The sequence below is a fragment of the Silene latifolia genome, chromosome X (genome assembly GCF_048544455.1).
Source record: "Silene latifolia isolate original U9 population chromosome X, ASM4854445v1, whole genome shotgun sequence".
NCBI lineage: Eukaryota > Viridiplantae > Streptophyta > Magnoliopsida > Caryophyllales > Caryophyllaceae > Silene > Silene latifolia.
Window position 1 is genome coordinate 269224514 of NC_133537.1, and position 9472 is coordinate 269233985.

General features: G+C 39.9%; 2 non-coding genes across 2 annotated transcripts; one reads left to right on the forward strand and one right to left on the reverse strand.

Moving 5' to 3' along the window:
• Positions 1-261: 261 nt before the first annotated feature.
• Positions 262-368, reverse strand: LOC141624620 (small nucleolar RNA R71). The gene has a single exon (XR_012534426.1). It is a non-coding gene; the product is annotated as a small nucleolar RNA R71 (small nucleolar RNA).
• Positions 369-9132: 8764 nt separating this feature from the next.
• On the forward strand, positions 9133-9239 carry LOC141624663 (small nucleolar RNA R71). Its single transcript, XR_012534468.1, has one exon. It is a non-coding gene; the product is annotated as a small nucleolar RNA R71 (small nucleolar RNA).
• The last annotated feature ends 233 nt before the right edge of the window (positions 9240-9472 follow it).

Here is a 9472-nt window from a genome sequence, read left to right on the forward strand (position 1 = left end):
TTAGTCGAAAGAAGCCAATTTGGGGGGATGCCTAGTGAAGACCCTCACTCTCATATGGAGACCTTTTGTGACTATTGTGATGCAATTTCTCAAACCGGTGTAACTCAAGACCAAATTCGATGGGTCTTATTTCCCTTTTCTCTAATTGGCACCGCGAAACAATGGTTGAAAGGCCTTGATAAGGCTACTCTCGGAATTGATTCTTGGAAGAAGTTGGCTCTAGCTTTCTACAAAAAGTTCTATCCACAGGAAAAGACTAACATGCTAAGAGCTCAAATCACGGGTTTTAAGCAAAGGGATGAAGAATCTTTGTCTGAAGCTTGGGAGCGGTTCAAAAGAATTTGTCGCTCATGTCCTCACCATGGACTTAGCGAGTGGTTCTTGGTACAACAATTTTGGAACGGTCTATATGAAGATTCAAGGAACATTCTCAACATGGGATCAAATGGAATGTTCACCGAAGTTGATGACAATCAAACTTGGAACAAAATTGAGGAAATAGCGGTCCATAACTCACAATATAGTAGACCACGCAAGGCTACTAGAGGAGGAAAGCATGAAGTGGACTCCATTACTCAATTGGGTGCTCAACTTTGTGCTCACATTGATACCATCAATTTGAAGTTTGAAAAAGCTATGGCTAGACTTGAAGAAGCCTCAAAATCACCAAAGCATCATGTTAATCCCATGACGGCATCTTCATCAATCCCTTGTGGGATATGTGAGAATTGTGGAACTTTGGGACATGACCAAAGTGAATGTAGGGGAACAAATGAACAAGTGAATGCTTTCCAAGCATACAAGAGTGGTACCCCTTATTCCAACTATTACAATGAAAACACCAAATTCCATCAAAATATCTCAAACAAAAGCCAAAATTTTCAAAACCCTCAAACAACATACACCCCACCTCCCATGAGAAACCAAAATCAAAGACCCTTTTACAACCAAAACCAAGGTTACCAAAATCAATCTCCATACAATCAACAAAATGACCAAAGTTTTGATGTTCAAAAAGCGGTCCTTCAAATGCAAAAGAATCAACAAGAGTTTTTCACTCAAATGCAAAAGGATAGTCAAGCAAAGGAAACCACCATCAACAACATCCTACATCACACCAAAATGTTGGAAACCCAATTGACTCAACTAGCATCTTCAAGCTCACAAAGTCAAAAGGGGCAATTACCACCTCAAAGTAATCCCCCAAGACATGAAACGGTTTGTGTCATTCACTTGAGAAGTGGTACAAGGTATGAAGCACCGAAGAAGCAAGTTGAGGATGAAGTTGTGGAAGCTAGTGATAAAGAAGAAATTGTGCAAAACTCCAAGGATGGAGAACCATCAAAAGAAGAAATTTCAAATAAAAATGAAGACAAGGTCAAGGAGAAGGAGCCCATTGTGATTAGACTTCCTTTTCCAAGTCATGAAGCCAAGCCCAAATTTTATGACCAACTTGGAAAATTTATGGAAATTGTGAAGAATTTGGAAGTCTCAATTCCTTTCACGGAATTAATCAATCACGTACCGGCCTATGCGAAATACATGAAAGACATCCTCACAAAGAAGAAGTCGATCCGTAAGCTTGAGACTATCGCCTTCACTAAGGTGAGTAGTGCAATACTTCAAGGGAGCTCACCTCCAAAACTCAAAGATCCGGGAAGCTTCTCAATACCGTGTACCATTGGTGACACCACGATCAACAAAGCCTTATGTGATCTAGGGGCTAGTGTGAGTGTTATGCCGTACTCGGTGAGTAAAAGGTTGGGGATGGGAGAGCTTAAATGCACCAATATTACACTCCAAATGGCCGATAGATCGACGAAGATACCATTAGGAATATAGGAAGATGTTCCCGTACGAATTGGGAAATTTTTCATCCCGGTGGACTTTGTCATTGTTGACATGGAAGAAGACTCCAACATTCCAATTATTCTAGGAAGACCTTTCTTACACACGGCGGGTGTGGTGATTGATGTAAAACATGGAGAGCTCACTCTAGAAGTGGGAGATGAGAGCATAACTTTCAGTCTTGACAAGACCATGAGAGCTCCCCGTTTGCATGAACCATGTTTTATGATTGATCATTATAGCCGGAAGGATGATAGGAAGAAGTCGGAACTCCAATGGAAGAAGAAAATTGAAGATGATTCATTCAAAGAGCAAGTGAATTGTAACAAAGAGAGCTTGCAAAGCTCACCAAAGTCAAGCAATGAAGAGGATGGCCTCATTGGCCAAGACAAGAAAGTGGGAGAGTTGTCTCTATCAACTCAAGAGATCTTTAGTGATCAAGTAGATGAAGTTTGTGGTCTTTGGGATGATGAGTTTGAAGGGATTTTCAATCCCTATATTCGTAATGCTATCGATCAAGACCGACGACAAGGGCAAAGATCTATTGAAGATCTTTATCATGATAATGAACAAGCTTTTGATTACTTCTTCAAGGTGTTGAGCAACATCAACAACACCTTGGACATGCCCCCATGGCATCTCACTAAGGATGAGAGTTTGGTGGAGTCCTCCCTAAACCACCATTTGTAAATATTTCTAACTCCCTAACTCGCATTTTAATTCTCATATTGCATTTTTGTCATTTTTGGATTTTTATGCCTTGATCAAGATAATTATCATTTTTGAGAGAAGTGAGAGAGGGACTAATGATTTCAATTGATGTGTAGTGCTTTAGCTTAGTGGGGGGATAACAATTGCCTAGGCTATTCATGCCTTAGTAGTGGCCCCACAATGAAGAACACGGGAATTTGAAGAATGAAAAATGACACGGGATATGCAAGTACACGGATGGAACTGAATCCGGGTAAAAGGGGCAGAATCCGAGCGTTTTCAAGAGAATCCGCCCGTCTTCAGGCAACCCGGGCGTCTTGATCAAAATCCGCCTGCCCTTCTGAGCTGAATTTTTGAAATTTTGGGACTGTTAACAAATCCGAGCGTCCTGCAATAGAAGATGCCCGTCCTCAGAAAGACGCCCATCCTGCAAGAAAAGACGCCCGTCTTTTTGGCTGCGGAAAACAAGAAAAATCACTGGAAAGGAATCCGCCCGTCTTCAGTGAAAGATGCCCGTCCCGCAGCTGAACAATCCGAGCGTCTTTGCTGGAAGACGCCCGTCTTTAGGCGAGATTTCTCAACCTAGAACAGACAGAATCCGGGCGTCTCGAAGGAAAACCGCCCGTCCTTCCCCTGCAATTCAAATTTTTTCGGGTCTTTTATAAACCCCATCCCCCATTCATTTCTTCATTCCTTCATTCAAAACACTACCCATAAACCACAAAACTCAAAACCCTCATCCTCTCCATCACCAAAACAAGATATCCTCAACCACATTCATCAAAATCAAATCATCCTTTTTACAAAAATTAATCACTCCTCTTTCAACAAAAATCAAACCAAGCACCAAAATCTTCAACCTTTGAGTCGATTTTTGAAATTATAAAGGCAAAGGCTTTCATCTTAAAATCGATTTGGGTACACTTGCAAATTGAAGATTTTCACCCTTTTCTTGGTTCAAGCATCAATGGCAAGGACAAAAGGAGTAACAAAGGCACCTAAGGCAAAGGCACTCTCAACAAGACAAAAGAGTCTTCAAGCAAAGAAAGCCTCATTGGCTATGGTGGTAGCTAGCTCAAACTTGAAAGTGCAACAACAACAACCTCCCTTGGAAGCAACAACTTCAACCACTCCGGAAATTGCTCAACTTTCTAACTATCCGGAGGTAATTTTAACTTCTAACTCCCATAGGGAAACTTTTGTCAAGTATGCTAGAAAATCCTTTCTATCCACCAAGTCTATTTGTGAAGATGCCTTGAAAAAGTTGGGTGTCCTTGAGCAAACTAAAGCCTTCTTTGAAGCCATGGGGTTGGGAAAATTGTTTGCAACAAAAGAATTGACATACCCCTCCCTTACCTTAGAATTCTTGAGTTCTTTGAAAGTTACAAAGGTAGAGATTATGGAAAACATCGAGTTCCGCCTAGCTAATGTGAGTAGGCGCATCACCTTTGAGGAAATGGGTAAAGCATTGGGTCTTAGTGATTCACATAGTTATTTCAAGAATGTTGGCAAGTATGACCCCGATCCTCTTTGGGAGGCGATTTTCGGAAGGAAATTTGAGAACTATCATGATAGTCGCGCTCTATTAGTCCACCATCCGGGCATTAGAGTGTGGCATAAGGTCATTGGGAATACCATCATTGCAAGAAAAGACACCAACCACTTTACCAAGCTCGATTTTGTTCTTCTTGAGTCGGCCTCAAACATTGGAAGGGAATTCACCAAGCCTTTCAACTCTCTAAGGCTTTTGGTGGATAGATGGCTAAATGTTGATTGTGGGAAGCAAGGCACTACCGTTATTGTGAATGGAGGTCTAGTCACTCTTTTGGCTAAGTACTTTGATCCGAACTTCAACAAGGATAACAAGTATGTGGCGAAAAATGGTGACGATGAGGTTGTCGGTGATGTGGTTGTTGATAGCATTGATGAAGAGGCTAGTGAAGAAGAAGAAGAGGACGATGAACAAAGTGAACAAGAAAGTGAAGAGGGAAGTGGTGATGAGTCCACTTCTATTGAGGAAGATGATGATAATGATGATATGATGGAAGACTAGCAAGCTTTGGAGGCTCCTACCCTCTTGAGGTTTGTCTACTTCTTTGTTTTATTTTACTTTATCTTGATCATGATTGGAGTAATCCTAGCAACATAGAGGACTAACACCTCGGCCCCATTGAGGTGTTCTTATTTTATTGTTCCCACTTTTGAAAATCCAAAATGACAAATTTAGTTTCATGCATTGCATCTTGTGTGCATGAACAACACCCAACCTTAGGACATTAGAAATAATGTCTAACTCAGTTTGGGGAAGTACATGCATATACAACGGGAGGTAATCTAAATTACGCTCTCCGTCATAAACAAAAACCCATGCATCATGTAGTGTAGATTAGTGTAGCTTGCATTTAGTGTAGAATTCATGCATCATGCTTGCATGATTTCCCATCATTTTGGCCATTGAGGACAATGCCCATATTAGTGTGGGGATGGGGAATTCTAACTTAACTTTTATTCAAAAATCCAAAAAAATTGAAAAATTTCGAAAAAACCATAAAAATTTGAAAAACCAAAAACCAAAAAAGTTTGTTTCATCCTTGTTCACACTGATCGACTACGCCACATCCGAGACATGAGAATATTGAAGACCGCATGGTATGATCTTTCCAATCTCCTTTTTCCTCTTTATGTTAATGACTATGTGGCTTTATTTTGATTGATGCGGTACAACAATGTGAACTTAGGACTTGCATTTAGTGTATATGTCATATTAGTTGGTAGAATCATTTGCATTAGGATGTTTATATGTTAGTTGCATCATGGCATGTAGTTTGCATGTTAGAAAAATTTTGTGAAACCGTCTACTTGGGAAGCTTGACAAGTGTATATAGGCCCTAGTAGATGTTTTTTCTTCTTAAGACTTTGCTTGTTATAATACTTGTAAAACATCCTAGGATGTGTCATGCTAGTATCCTTTGACCCATGGATTAAGGCCTAGTCAAGAGTACCTTGTGGTGTGATAACTCCTTGGCTACCGTTTATTCCAAGGTGACCCTTGAAACCATGCATCCATCATTCATCCATGTTCTACCACATTTTTGTCGACAAAAGGGAATGGGCACAAAAAGAAATCAATTTGAGTTCAAGAAATGAAAAGTGAAAGAAAGTTTGCAAAATGCATCAAAAGAAAAGAGGAGCAAAAATAGAACTCCTATGCTTCAAATATAAGCCACCCTCACTACATATGGGGTGACTTTGAAAATGTTCAAAAGAAAATGCAAAAAGTTGAAAGTTGTCAAGTGTTGAAATGCCAAAAATCAAAAAGAAATGGCAAGAAAGTGTTCTCAAATGTTATATGCCACAAGAAATTGGGGGGAACAACAAAAACAAAGCAAACTCCCAAAGTGAAACTCAAATCCTATTGATCCCTTCATCCATCGTATCCATTTTTGTGCATGGTAGAGAGGGGACGACCCTTCTTCTTGTCTAGGCAAGAGGAGGAATTCCGCGATCCTCCAGTGTTTCTAACACCATAGGAGTCTACTCTTGACAAAAGAATTTAACGATTGAGGACAAAGGCACCCTAGCTTGACACAACTTGGAGGTGATTTATTGGTATCCTTCTAGGCTTAGTAGTTTAAAGAAATTGCATCTATGAAGGAGTGTGTACCCTTATATTGCTTCCCTTGTAGATAATTTCCGCCACTTAGATGAGGAAAGTGGCTATTCTTTTGTAAATGCATCCATTATTTGATTTTGTGTGCTTAATGTTTGGATGTGTCGCCATTTTGGCAAGACCCACCTTGCCTTGCAAGAAGGCATCCTACCTCATGGTTGTCTTGTTGTGAGTTGAAGGGGCGGAGTGAGACCCGCTAATTGTCTCATATCGGCTATGTTATTAGGTTAGTTTAAATAATGGTCCTAGTCTTTGTCACCTCTTTACTCGGGACGAGCAAAGGTTCGGTTTGGGGATATTTGATGTGACCATAATTAGAGCACATTTAGTCCCCGAATTAGCCTTGTTCCCATGCTTTTTAGTCCATATTTGGGTCATTTATTGTCTGTAGTTCTTTGTTTTGCATATTCTTTGAGGTTTTGATCCCTTGGTAGGAAAGGAGTGCAAACCTTGTATTTTCATGGCAAACCGAGACTAAATTTATTGAATTCGATGACCAAGCATCAAGGAGAGACAAGATTAGAAGGCCTTTGTACATACTATAGTAGATGGGCAATGATGAGAAAAGATCCTTGCATCCCCGAGGAAATCCCCAAGGATTTTATGAAGAAAAAGGAAGAAAAGAAGAAGAAAACAAGACTGCACAACAATCCGTGCGTCTTCCCCAGAAGACGCCCGTCCTCCACCACCACAATCCATGCGTCTTCTCCCCAAGATGATCGGACAGCAGCTCCAGAAGACGCCCGTCTTCACCTCAAGACGCCCGGGCAGAGACCACAGAATCCGCCCGTCCCGTGCTAAAGACGCCCGGATTCCAAGGCAGACCAATTTCGTTTCTTCAAGCTTCAAAGAAAGATGCACATCCTTCCAAAAAGACCGGCGTTTCCTTAAGTAGGGACTTAATCGTCATTTAAGCTCTTAGTTAACCCTAATTCACACACCTAATCCCCACTATTAATACCCCATTAGTCTAATTAGAAGAGAATGTTCTTCTTAGCAATCTTTAGTGTAGTGAATATCAATCAAATCTCTCTTTAATCTTGTAATCAACAATTAATCAAGTTTTAATACAAGTTTTATTTCCTTAATCTCTCTTTTGCTCATCCTTTATTTTGGGTAATTGAAGATTATTTGGGTTATTATTGGGAGATTGACAACCTTCTAATCAAGCATCAAGTACTTCTTTTATTCTTTGCTTTATTATTGGAATCATTAGTAGGTATAATTCTCTTAATCCCTTTTTAATTATTGTTAATTACTTTCATTTATTCATCATGTTTCACATTGTTGGTATGATTGACAACCTTGCTAGCATGTTCAACATGATAATGAGTGAGTAGTTCCATAGCTAGGGTTAATGGGTAATTAGGGGAAACCAACATGGGGAATGATTCATGCTTAAATTAATATGCTTTCATGGTTTATTTGCTTGCTTGTTGTGATCTCAACTCATGCACATGTTATGTTTGATGAAATGCGAGCCTATGAATCCTTGCATTTTTTACCCATCACCTATCTTTTCAATGAGACTTGTAATACATAAACCAACTCGAGTCTCATTAGACCATGCATGTTGTTGAGTAGGGAAGATTAAGTCGACTTGTAGGTGTTGTACAATCTAATCGATTCGGCTCCGGGACCCAAACTTTCCTAGGATTGTAAGATATAAACCAACTCGATCCATCACAACAATAATTGCTTGCTTATAATTTGAGAACATGTTTGTATGATCAATTCCCATGAATCCCCTATGACCCCATGATACCCTAGTGCCTTTTATCAATTGTTTACAACCCTTTTTAATTCATCTTGCTTGTTTACTTTCATTGCTATTTAGTTTAGTGACCTTCTACATCAACCCCAATTGTGACACCTCTAAGACACCGCTAGTTACAATAGAAATCTCATCTCAATTCCCGTCCCTTGGGATCCAACCTTTACTTGCCTCTTTACAAATTGTAGAGTTATTTGTGAAGCTATAAATTGTGTTTTGGTCTAGGTGCTCCTAACGACAAGTAACCGAAAGACATAGTGTCCCAACCAATGGCACTAACCGTTTCATGTCTTGGGGGATTACTTTGAGGTGTTAATTGCCCCTTTTGTCTTTGTGAGCTCGAAGATGCTAGTTGAGTCAATTGGGTTTCCAACATTTTGGTGTGAGCTAGAATGTTGTTGATGGTGATTTCCTTTGCTTGACTATCTTTTTGAATTTGAGTGAAAAACTCTTGTTGATTATTTTGCATTTGGAGCACCGCTTTTTAAACATCAAAACCTTGGTCATTTTGTTGATTGTACGGAGTTTGATTTTGGTAACCTTGGTTTTGGTTGTAAAAGGGTCTTTGATTTTGGTTTCTCATGGGAGGTGGGGTGTATGTTGGTTGAGGGTTTTGAACATTTTGGCTTTTGTATGAGAGATTTGGATGAAATTTGGTGTTTTCATTGTAATAGTTTGAATAAGGGGTACCACTCTTGTATGCTTGGAAAGCATTCACTTGTTCATTTGTTCCCCTACATTCACTTTGGTCATGTCCCAAAGTTCCACAATTCTCACATATCCCACTTGGGATTGATGAAGATGCCGTCATGGCATTAGCATGATGCTTTGGTGATTTTGAGGCTTCTTCAAGTCTAGCCATAGCTTTTTCAAACTTCAAATTGATGGTATCAGTGTGAGCACTAAGTTGAGCACCCAATTGAGTAATGGAGTCCACTTCATTCTTTCCTCCTCTAGTAGCCTTGCGAGGTCTACTATATTGTGAGTTATGGACGCCATTTCCTCAATTTTGTTCCAAGTTTGATTGTCATCAACTTCGGTGAACATTCCATTTGATCCCATGTTGAGAATGTTCCTTGAATCTTCATAAAGACCGTTCCAAAATTGTTGTACCAAGAACCACTCGCTAAGTCCATGATGAGGACATGATCGACAAATTCCCTTGAATCGCTCCCTAGCTTCATACAAAGATTCTTCATACCTTTGCTTAAAGCCCGTAATTTGAGCTCTTAGCATGTTAGTCTTTTCCGGTGGATAGAACTTTTTGTAGAAAGCTAGAGCCAACTTTTTCCAAGAATCAATTCCGAGAGTAGCCTTATGAAGGCCTTTCAACCATTGTTTCGTGGTGCCAATTAGAGAAAAATGAAATAAGACCCATCGAATTTGGTCTTGAGTTGCACCGGTTTGAGAAATTGTATCACAATAGTCGCAAAAAGTCTCCATATGAGAGTGGGGGTCTTCACTTGGCA